This window comes from Hakea prostrata, chromosome 7 (assembly GCF_041222555.1).
Source record: "Hakea prostrata isolate BN-2017 chromosome 7, UWA_Hpros_2, whole genome shotgun sequence".
Lineage (NCBI taxonomy): Eukaryota > Viridiplantae > Streptophyta > Magnoliopsida > Proteales > Proteaceae > Hakea > Hakea prostrata.
In genome coordinates, this window is record NC_142606.1 from 43,304,280 (window position 1) to 43,316,805 (window position 12,526).

Consider the following 12,526-nt stretch of genomic DNA (forward strand, 5'->3'; position numbering starts at 1 on the left):
AAGTGTTGGGAATTCAAATCCCAGGCCGATCTATGCAAACCTGAGGCCAGTGAATCAAGGACTCTTAGCACCGGTACAACCTGTAGGACAAAGAGAATTTGTCTGTTATTTCTGCCAACAGACAGGACATTCCGCCCGTGTCTCGCCCTCCCAACTAAGTCGTCAAGCTGCGTTAGCTTTGAAGTCAATTCAAATCCCTTTTGCCGGTAAAGTGATTAACATTGTTGGAAGCGAAATAGAACCAAATCAAGATGTCGTAACCGGTATGTTGCTCTTAGCCTTTAACTTCTACTATTGATCTATTCTTTTCTTGTGCATTGTATAAATACCATATGCACTGCTTTGATTTATCTTGGCTTGCGCATTGTATGAATACCACATGCATTGCCTTGAATTATTCTTTACTTATGCATTACATACATATCGTATGCGTTGCTTGATTTAATCCTTACTGATGCATTGCATATAGCCCATATGCATTGTTTTTATTTATTCTTGCCATATGAGTTTGCCTAGTCTGTATGAAGTGTCTGTGAGTATTGTTTGAGCTCCTCTTAACTGTTTGAGAAGTCAGCCATGAGTCCGGTGTTCTTTACCTATTAGATCTATTTCCTTTTTTTTTTTTTTGTACCTTCCTTCCCCTAGGTAAAGATTTGGTGGGAGAATCACACCTCTGACACCCCTAAAGAAGTTTCCCCATCTTATTGGAAGCCCAGGTATGCTTTCAATTTCGAGGGCGAAATAATGTTAAGGGGGGGAGATTGTGAAATCCCACCTAGTCTTAACCTTGCTGTTGTGCCAAATGCATACATACCATATGCATTGTTCGATTTATTCTCTGTCGTATGAGTTGCCTAGTTTCATTTGGTAGAAGTTTACCTTGAAGCTGATCTTTTCTCCCTTCTATTTCTTCTTGTGACTTCTATTCCCTTTGATAGGAGGGTGATCTTAAGTCATTCCCATGGCTGATTCTTGTATCCTTGTTGTTCTAGAGTGGACCTCCATACACTCTATAGCCTTGTGATTTTTCCACATGATGACTTCGAAGAGAAATCAAGTGTGATCTTCATGATTTGTTATTCCTTCTAATTGTTTCAAGACTTCAAGATTTGTTATTTTCATCTTCTATGGTCCCTCTCTGTAGAAGACATGGTGTTTGACCCGAAACCCATGGATATTGTTGATGGTGCCCCATACTTGGAAGCATTGTCAGTGATTGTTTAGAATCTGCAGCCTGAAGAGGGAGAGCTTAGTTGGTGGACCTAATGATCTCCTGTACTCAATCCAAAGGTATTTCTAGAAACAAGACTTCTTGATTGACTTGTAGGAGAAAACCCCACTCAATTTGACCCCGTATAGCCCTCCGAATCCCTGTCTGAAGTTGTTGAACTGTGCTTGGTCTACTGGGCCAGTTGACCAGCCAGTCAACCAAAGGATGTTAAGCCCGAGAATTTTTGGGTTTTTGGTCATTTTGGGTTCTTTTTAAAAGGGGACTTCGGGGCTTTAACCCAATCTTCTCTTGGGACTCTCTTGGAACGTGGGAAGGCTCCTCTTAGGCTCCTCCTTGGCTTGGGTTATTATCTTCTACAAGAATCGTTGTTCCTCTTCTCTAATTTCATCTTCAAGGTATGAATTCTCTCACTCTCTCTCTATTCTACTCTAAACTCTTCTTTTTCTTGCTGTTGAGACCATGAAGATGGTGCTGCAACCTTGCAAACACCACTTCATGTGTTTCCCCCTTTCAGTTGCTTAAACCCCTCTCAACCATTGATGGTATGCTCCCCATTTCGATTGTTATCTATGCATTTCCAAAATTCTCTTCATTGCAACATGATTTCAGCTCCTAAACTGAGTTGTATAGCATGCTAAGTCTGATTTCTTAATTGCATATGATCCTAATCTATTGCTTATCATTCCTTTAGCTAATTCCCCAATGTTCCTTGCTATTGCAATCGATTTCATTTCAATTCTTGATGTTTAGCATATAAAACCTAGGGTTTCAATTTGGGTATTTCTAATTGGACCGTTGGATTAGGCTAATTCTTGTGGTGTAGTGTTCTTATACTGTCATTAACAATCCCTCAAAGTTTCGGATTGATCCGAGCCCCGGAAGATCAGTTTTGGGCCATTTTCTCTATTCAGCCCGTTACTGTTCATCTTGGTTGACTGCTTGGTCGACTGAGTCAATGGACCAGTCAGTGGACCAGATGAAGTCAACAACTCTATAATTGCTCGATTTGCTCCGTTTGATCTCCGATTTGATTGTTTTCTTCTCTAATGTTGCACATATGTTGTCTAGGGTTCAAGTACTAAGTTGGGGACTATTCTAAGTGATCTTTGGGATTAGTTTCGACTCAATTAAGGTAAGGATGGTTATTACCATAATTACATGGATTATGTGAATTTTACTTCTATGATTGAAACTTAGTAGATTCACTTTCTTTATTATTTCCTACATTATGCGATTGTTGTAAGTATTTCAAGTACAATAGTGCCATGTTTATATATTCTTTGGTTATCATGATTATTCATTATTGTTAATTACATATGTGATTGATCATGTTATGCTATGTACCTTTCGATATGATGAAATATCATTTGTGTATGATATGATTGAATTGGGAATGTGATTGAATAGGTATGATTTGCGATTGGGAAATGTCTTATTGACATTTCTATCCTTGGACATCGAAGGGAATAGTATGGGATGTTCTACGAAGATGCCCATCGACACTTTCCTAGATCATTGGATGACATACATAGGTTTTGTCTAGATGTGTTGGTTAGGATGTCCTTGTTGTATCAGACCCGAATCGGAAGGGCATTGAGACCAAATGACCCATTGTAGTAGTGTGATTTGATGGGCGCTCAAGACCAGTGAATTATATCCATGAGAAGACATAAATCACATTGCGGATACCCGAAAGGGGCCATTTATTGGTAGGGTTGCAAATAGCTAGACTTGGGCTCACGGGCGCTTGAGACCGGTGAGTTATATCCGTGAGAGGATGTGAGAGCTTCCCGTCTACTATTTGTGGATGACCAATAGGGTTGATGAGTCTGGTGAGTAATATCCGTGACTCTAGTGTGAAGGATACAGGAAAGGATCGCCCGGGGCGAGGAATGGACGTACCTGAATAAGACATGATATGACTACATAGATGACTTGCATTGGGCTAGGCTTTACCGTGTCATGCGCCAATACTTATACCAATGGTGATGTGAGAGAGTGGTGACCAGAACCCCAGCCAAGGTTGTCCGGAAGGTTTTAGGACCCAATTTCCACAGGAGAACCCATAATACCGAGATGGTTGAGGGAAGAGTGATTTGAGACTTACCCAAAGAAGTATGTTGCTATGACTTAAAGCATGTCTACCATAGATACTAGCATACATAGAGTTAGATTCATTCATGCATCGTCTGTTTCATATCATATTGCATCATGTTATGTTTTATATCATTTAATTTATGTTATTATGGAATAACTTGCCTTGCTGAGTTCTTTTGAACTCACTCCTTTTTGCAACATCTTCTATTAGACTTTTCTACAGGTACTATTACTTTTGACTATGATGGTCAACACTTTGGTGACCAAGTTGGAGACTCATACAATATTGGTTATGGTGACTACATCGGTAAAGACTATCAGTACAAGACTAATACTTGCAAGGAATAGTTCGGCGTTTGCACTTATGTACCAGTGATGGGATATCGTCCCTGTCACGCCCCATCCGCCGGTCTCAGTTATCCGCCCAACAACCCGTGGGAGTGATCCATCACAGGATCCACGGTTTTAGTCTATCAACAATAATAAATACAAATATAGACAATCAAGAGAAATAAATGTTCAATAAATGAATTAAAGAATTACAGGAGTCCAAATACTCCAATAACAATAATAAATGCAAGAATAATGAATAAAACGAATACAAGTTCAGCGGAAGCAATCAAAAGAATTATATCAGTTTCTTTCCAGTTTCCTTTTCTAAGGTTAAATAGTGTTTTTCATGAATTTCAAGATAGGGTGTCCTCCAGTTCTTCTCCATTCGCTGAGCGAACTGTTTAACCACTTTTTGTCTCTGACCATCAATAGGTGCGATAAGCGTACTCCATGCACCTGCAAGAGCTCCCGCACAGGCTATTTCCATTTCCCACGGCCGATGCCACATCCTCTTCATACGGGATGGTTCCTTCATATGAAAGGAAACCAGTCCATCTTCCGGTACATTTCCTTTTTCTGTGCAGGCTAATAAACATATACAAAATAAAGGAGTGAGTTCTAGAGAACTCAGTAAGAACAATTACAAATCCCATCAATTTTCCAACAAAGCATAAATTCATAAATGACATGAATGAGTTCAAAGTATGAATGATACTATGATTTCTAACTATGCAGGTCTCTATCAACTGACATGCTTTAAGATATACACCAGCTCTCCTCTGGGTAAGTCTAGTCACTCTGATCCGGCAAGGACTGGTTACCTCTGTAGGGATCCTGGGCAAAAAGGGAAAGTCCACACCTGGCTCTCAAACCATGGCTGGGGTTAAGTCAACACTCTCTCACCACGACCATTGGTAATGAGTACAGGCGCATGTCGGGGTTTCTAATCCAATGCAAGGTCATACTGATAACATGTCTACATGAAGTCCAGATACATCCCCTATGGCACCAACCAACTCGGTTCAGTATCCTTTGCAACCTAGGAATGAGAATCCTCACGGATTGGCTACCGCTGTTGGACTTAACTCCTTAACCCTATGGTCATCCGCATATTATTGGGGCGGAAGTTCTCATGACTCCTCACGACACCTGGTCCGTTCCTTGGACGTCCATAAGCCCAACCCTAACATATGCAACCCTACCATTTATATGACTAACAGTGGACCAACGTCACATCACTGTCATCATGGGTCACTCGGTTTCAATCCCTTACCGAAAGGGTAGTAGCATGTGGGGTACGTAACCATGCAATTCTAGACTCTACCTAAGAATGTCATCCAATAGTCATGACAGTGCTGGAGACATCAGCAGGCATGTGTCCCATTCCACAGCCTTCTGATATCTCAAGCTAAGATATCCCAAAGGAATACCTCATCCATCAGAACCTCATACTATGCATCATCAGTATATCACATTCATAACCAACAAAGTATATATATGTAAACAAGACAAACAGCAGTAGTATAACAAGATCAGTATATAAAACATGACTACAACAATATATATAAAATGAAAGGTTGTCGCTAACAGACACTAGACTAGCATGTTTAAGTGTATTCATAAAGATAGGTTTGAATGTCATTACTTGCATCTAAGTAAACTGTCCGTAAAAAGAGATCCGTAAACTATTACAAGACTTTCTTTTCAGATAGAGAATACCTAAACACAGGGTTACAATAATGTATAAGTGATCGTATCACTAACCAATCAAAAATAAAATTATATACTAATCTAGCAAGCAGAAAGTACGGGGTCGAACTATAGGGAACTAAAAGGCTAAGTCACTAAGATTGAATTCAAAAAAACTAAATTTAAACTAAATCTATTAATTAATGCAAAAACTTAAACTATGAATATGTGAAGATCTTTGGGATTTTGAATCCCCAATGCTTTTTCTTAACCGATATAACTCTACACTTCAAAGTAAATTAGGGATGGTCTTCCTAGATATGCCCTATCTTCGCAAAACTATCGTCCTTCGTGGAAGCTTGGCACGCTTAGTTCGCTGAGCTATAGAACATCTTTGGCCAAACTCAAACACAATCAACTAGAAGAGATAGAACAATCAAATTAATGAAATAAGCATGGTTCATCTACATCCCAAAGAAAAGGAACTAGTTACTCATTATCACAAAGTTCATAAGAAAAATAAAGATGAAACATAAGGAGAGAGAGAGAGAGATGTGGTTTTCTTCTTCAGCAATGAGAGATGAGAGCCGCATTCGCCGTCTTCCCCTTCTCTGTGGCTGGCTTCTCTTTTATGTCTCCCGCACACAATGAATCCCCTCTCTTTACCCGTCGATTTGACCTTTATTCTTTCGGAATTTGGAAAAACTCAAAACTAAAAAGTTTTAGATTTTTTCAATATCGCTCCATAGCATCTTGAATCATCGAAATCCAAGCTCATACGAGAGAGATATTCCTAAAATACTGAAGGTAGGTCTGTTTACCCGATTTTCAGATTTATTACTAATTTTGTTCCTTAGACCTCCACCTATTTCCAATTTGGCTAAGATCTCATTTTTCATGATTTCTTGGGCAGCAAGATTGAATGCCATGATTTAAAATCCACCAATATCTAATATATTTGCCAACTTTACTCCATATTATCTCTAATATCCAAAATCACGTTATTCTTGAAAAATACACAAAATACTCAATTAGCTCTCTTTAATTAAATAAGTATGGGGAATTAGATCAAATAAATAATGGTAAATGCATGCTTATCAAATACCCCCACACTTGAGTGTTTGCTAGTCCTCGAGCAAAACAAAACAATAAAAGTAATACAAAAAATAAAGAAAGAAAAACCTAACTCACTTTCGTAGGAATCACGGTTGCACTTAGCATGTGCAACAAGCCTTTAAACCCCTAAATTACCCTAGTGGACAAGTTGTGTCTCGTGAGTGTTTGCGGAGAATATACCCACAAAATTCTTAAGTGCTCTTCTAATTATTTGGCAGTAGTAAGAGTAGAAAGATAGATTCCAAGACAAAGACACTCCACTAAAGATTAAAGGGAATATAGGCACCCCCACACTTAAGCTCTTTACACCCTCTCTTGAGTCTAGCTCTAGGCAAACAATTCAATCGAGAAGTCTCTTCTTATCTTCAGTCTACCAGTTCACCCTCAGATAAGACTAAACTAGATATCAAATAATACAAGAACTCAAGATCTAAGCAATATTGACCTTCTTAGACATTTCACCTTTATAAGCACATTAATTCACTTCTTTCTTTAATGGTCACAGTTCTAGTCCGTGCAATGTCTTGCCTCTTAAGCTTTCTAGATGGCCTATGTAACGAGTGTTGGGTTAGCCGCTCTCAAGCCAGATGGCCTTAAGTGACTAGGTGTAGAATACCCATCGAACTTACTTACTCAAGCCAACTAGGCTACAGGCCAAGACTGGACCAAAGACACCCCAACTGTTTGACGCGAGGCACGATGTTGGTGACACTGAGACCCGGTTACTAAGAAGGAGGTCTACCTTTAAACTTCAGCATTTTTTTTTCTTTTTCTTTTTTCACATTATACTTCAATTCACTTCACATTTAAATAGTCTAAAATCGGTCTCAACTTGTCACCATAAGCACAAGGCAATACAAGATAACTAGATGGTCAAACCTTTTGGACTACATGGAATTCCTATTTTCCGATTCAACCTCAATCTCAAAATGTAAAACCCATTACTATTCTCTCAAGAGGTTGTTCATTACATCAGATGGGATTTCTAAAACACTTAAACTCTCATTTTGTATCCAAGCAAGGAATTAAAACATTTATCTTACCAAAGCCAAAAAAAATTGGGCACTTTTTATCTTTGTGACAATGCTCTACCAATTATCAACAAGTCTTACTCAAGTTGACACCCCCCAACACTTAAATTATGCAATGACCTCAGTGCATGCAAAAAAAAATTAATAGAAGCAAATAGAGGAAAGAGTGTACCCGATGTTTGAAATCATGATAGAGCACGCAACAGTAAAACCTAACAACAAACAAAGAAAAGAGAAGAAAAAGAACAAGAAATAAAATCTGAACATATGGGTTGCCTCCCATAAAGTGCTAAGTTTAGAGTCTTCAGCCAGACTCAATAAGAAGCAGCCAATGGAGGTGGAAGCTCAAATCTAAATGTGAATGGTGACTGCTCCAAAGAAGTGGAAGAGTCCAACAATGTGTTGACTTCCTCAATATTTAGGTTATATTCCGCAAATGGCAAGTAATGTTGTAGGGGATCATCAATAAGAATGTTTAGAATATAATCAACCACTACCTCATCAATAAAGTTAATCGCAAAGCACTCTTCATCTCTATTTGAGCTTAAGGATGCATTGAAGATGTTGACTCTAAGTTTCTTATTGCCAAATGATATGTCCATGACACCCGATCTACAATTGATGCAAGCATTCGCAGTGGCTATAAAGGGTCGTCCAAGAATGACTGGTGGTAACTTATTGGTAGTTGTATTGTCCATACCTAGGATAAAAAAATCAACAGGAAAATATAAATTCTCAACCTTTACCAAAACGTTTTCAAGTAGCCCACGGGGTTGTTTGATTGAGCGGTCTGCCAATTGTAGAATCACATCAGTGGATTTCAAATCTCCTAGACCAAACCTATCATAAACTGAACAGGGTAAAATATTCACACTGGCTCCCAAATCAAGCAATGCTTTACTTATGGATAAATCTCCAATGACACATGAAATTAAAGGTGTACCTGGATCTTTAAGTTTAGGGGGCAGTTGGTTGGAAATTACCGAGCTGACTTGTTCAGTTAGGTGCACAGTTTTAGGTGTTTGAGTCTTTAACTTACGCTTTTGGGTGGACAGATCTTTTAGAAACTTAGCATAAGTTGGGACTTGCTTGATCGCATTTAATAGTGGGAGATTGATACGAACTTGTTGGAATAAATCAATCATATCTTGCATCTTAGCATTCTTTCTAGAATCTAGAATTGAGGACTCAAGAGCTTCAGGGAAGGGGGCTTTGGGAGTGTAAGATTTAGGAGTAGGACCCTCTACAATTGGAATCTGCAATCCCTTACAAGGAAATTGATGGGAAATACTCCCAGGTGGTGTTTCTTTACTAGGCTTGTGTGCATCATTGCCAGTCTCATGGGTCAAATCAACCTCTTCTCGACTCTCAAGATCAATGGGCAATGGCTTAGGAGTAGGCAAAGGTGCATAATATTCCTTGCCACTGCGTGTCACAATCGAGACTGCTTGGACTTGTTCTTTCCTAGACCCAATTTGATGATTAGGGTTACCTATTGGTTGACTAGGTAACTGACCAACCTCCCTCCTACTGATGACATCAACTAGTTGACCAAGTTGGGTTTCCAATTTGTTAATGGATTGAGAATGAGAATGTAACAATTGAGTGTTTTGCTCTAGTCCACTAAGCGCCTTTAGTACCTTATCCTCAAATGATGAATTATGTGAGGGTTGTGGAGATGATGGTTTCTCATTCCTATAGGCATTTTGTTGCATATTAAATGGAGGTGGCCTATAAGGTATTTGATTAGAGGGATTGTGCATTGAGTTTCGCCATGAAAAATTGGGGTGGTTTTGACATCCTGGGTTGTAGGTATTGGAATATGGATCATTACCCAATTTAGAGACTCCTTGGACCAAATGTGCATGCTCCTTAACAAACTCAGGGTATTGTGTAGCCAAATAGCACTCACTGACATGATGGGATATGCTAGAACATAAAGCACATGCTTCAATCTGATTAGGTGGAGAGGAACTTGTAGGAAGTGGAGATGGGGTTTGTTGTCCTAATGACAAGAGATGGTCTAATTTCTTTGATAGCAAGTCAACCTTAGTGCTCATCTCAATGGTAGGATTGATCTCATAGAGACCGCTCCTCTTTGGTTGCCCAATGGATGGAATCTCAGTCCTAGCTGCTGAAGCATGGTGTTGGGAGTTTTCACTAAGGGTCTCAAAAAGTTCCCATGCTTCATTCTCATTCTTGTGCATGAAAGTCCCACCACAAGAAGAATCAACCATTTGCCTATGTCGGTCTCTAAGGCCATCATAAAAACATTGAACCAATTGCCATTTAGGAATAGCATGATGGGGGCACTTTCTAAGCAATTCTTTTAGTCTTTCCCAAGCCTCATGAAATTGTTCTCCTTCTTGTTGGGAGAAACTCGTTATCGCTCTCCTAATGCTATTGGTACGGCCAATGGGGAAGAACTTTTTAAGGAACTCTTGTTGCATTTCTACCCAAGTGGAAATTTTAACATTGTCCAAAAAATGAAGCCAATGCTTAACTTTATCTTTAAGGGAGAATGGGAAAAGAAGTAACCTTAAAGCATCAACTGAGAGGTTTTGAATTTTAACCGTGGAGGACACCTCTAAACACTCATCTAAGTGCTTATAAGGCTCTTCATTGGCAAGTCCATAAAAAGATGGTAGCATTTGAATCACACTAGATTTGATCTCATATTGAGCCGCCTCTATGTTAGGCAACTTAATACAAGAAACCAGAGTATATATCGTAGGAATGAAATGCTCACTCAAGGGCCTCATTGGAGGTTCATAGTTTGCCATGGTTCTTTGCCTGCTAAGCTTAGCCAAAGTCTCTTCTAACTCTAAGTCAAGTGGAGTCAACTCAAGGTGTAGGGACAGACGACCATGCATACACACAGAAGAAGGAAAAAAAAAGAAGAAGCTAAATAAGTAAAATTCAAAGAAAATAACTATAGCAAAAGGGAAAGTTTAGGACGTACCTGAAGCACAATCCACGTGATCTTTCGAACAAAAGTTACACATGTGGGATCTGAGGGATGGGGATTTTTTTTTTTTTAAATTAACCTAAACAACCCAATCTAATTTAATATTACAATTGAAAAGTCATAAATACAATTATATCTAAGAAAGAAAAGATAACAACCTAAACTTATTATCGAATCGCTACTCTTGCAGTTACCTACAAAACAAAAGAAAAAGAGATTAGTTAAATAAGCAAAGAAAAATTAAAAATTAAAAATTAAAAATTAAAAATTAAAAACACTAAAATTACTCTAAAAATTATGCATAATTGACAAAAATCAATCCTAGCAACCGTGCTTTGGTTCCTCGGCAACGGCGCCAAAATTTGATCGTGTCGCTAACCAATCAAAATAAAATCCTATACTAATCTAGCAAGCAGAAAGTACGGGGTCGAACTATGGGGAACTAAAACGCTAAGTCACTAAGATTGAATTCAACAAAACTAAATTTAAACTAAATCTATTAATTAATGCAAAAACTTAAACTATGAATATGTGAAGATCTTTGGGATTTCGAATCCCCAATGCTTTTCCTTAACCGATATAACTCTACACTTCAAAGTAAATTAGGGATGGTCTTCCTAGATATGCCCTATCTTCGCAAGACTATCGTCCTTCGCGGAAGCTTGGCACGCTTAGTTTGCTGAGCTATAGAACATCTTTGGCCAAACTCAAACACAATCAACTAGAAGAGATGGAACAATCAAATTAATGAAATAAGCATGGTTCATCTACATCCCAAAGAAAAGGAACTAGCTACTCATTATCAAAAAGTTCATAAGAAAAATAAAGATGAAACATAGGGAGAGAGGGAGAGATGTGGTCTTCTTCTTCAGCAATGAGAGATGAGAGCCGCATTCGCCGTCTTCCCCTTCTCTGTGGCTGGTGTTTTTGAAATTTTAAAAGTAACCGCAAGCGCACGGTATCGTGTAGCTAACGGGTCGATCTCAAGGAGATATGCCACTTATAATTCAACTTCTTAATAGTAATGCGAGAGTGGAATAATTCAATTCTTGTTAACTAATTAACTAAACTAAACGATCCTAATCTATATGTCTAATGCAATCGAATTGAAACGAACAATAAATTAAACACAATCAATGCATAAATTAAAGACAGGAAAATGCAGATGCAACACCACCCGTCACCAGAAGCAGAGGCACGACTGTAGGCTTGCTTCGGTTATGTGGTCCGAGATTATGAATGAATAGGCAGAAAGTAAATAACATAAAGTAAATAACAAAGCAATAAACAAAGCAATAAAAGGAAAAGGAAATAACTAAAATGCAGATGCAACACCACCCGTCACCAGAAGCAGAGGCACGACTGTAGGCTTGCTCCGGTTATGTGGTCCGAGATTATGAATGAATAGGCAGAACAATAAATAATGCTGAAAGTAAATCCTAAATTAAGAATATGGAGGGGTAGATAGAAGCGGGAATGGAGGGAGGAGAGAAGATTAATAAAGAAGGTTACTTACTTGCGAATTGAACAAACGATTCGAATCTCAACCAACCCTAACAACCAGATCTAGATCTAGAATGATCTAAATCTGCAATTGCTAGACCCAGAGAAAAACGAATCTAAAAAAAATTGAAACTTGAACTTGAACTTGAATTGCATTACATAAAAAAAATTAAACCTAAACATTTAATCTAGAAATTTAAATCTCACTAATGCAAGCAAAGAAAACTAAAGAAAACTTAAATAAACTGAGAGAGAAGAAAGAATGATTCTACTAAGCTCTAGAACATGTTCCCCTTTGATGGAGTATGCTCTCCTTTTATAGAGTTTACATGAGATATGAAGTACGGCTGAATTTGAATAAAACTCAGGGTTTCTATCTGACTCAACCAATTAGGGTTTTGACGTAGTAATCGCGCCGACTTAGAGAGATCAGATGCATAATTCCACCGTTGGATTTGAGTTTTAAGTAGTCGTGAAGCTCTCCTCCAAAAATCAGCATGATCGGACATCGGATGACCGTTCGATGAAGGTTTGATCAAAACTGGACAGAGGCATTCA

The 12,526-nt window shown here is 38.5% G+C and overlaps 1 non-coding gene across 1 annotated transcript; it reads left to right on the forward strand.

Moving 5' to 3' along the window:
• Nucleotides 1–9,792: 9,792 nt before the first annotated feature.
• On the forward strand, nt 9,793–9,899 carry LOC149011237 (small nucleolar RNA R71). The gene has a single exon (XR_016174854.1). It is a non-coding gene; the product is annotated as a small nucleolar RNA R71 (small nucleolar RNA).
• The last annotated feature ends 2,627 nt before the right edge of the window (nt 9,900–12,526 follow it).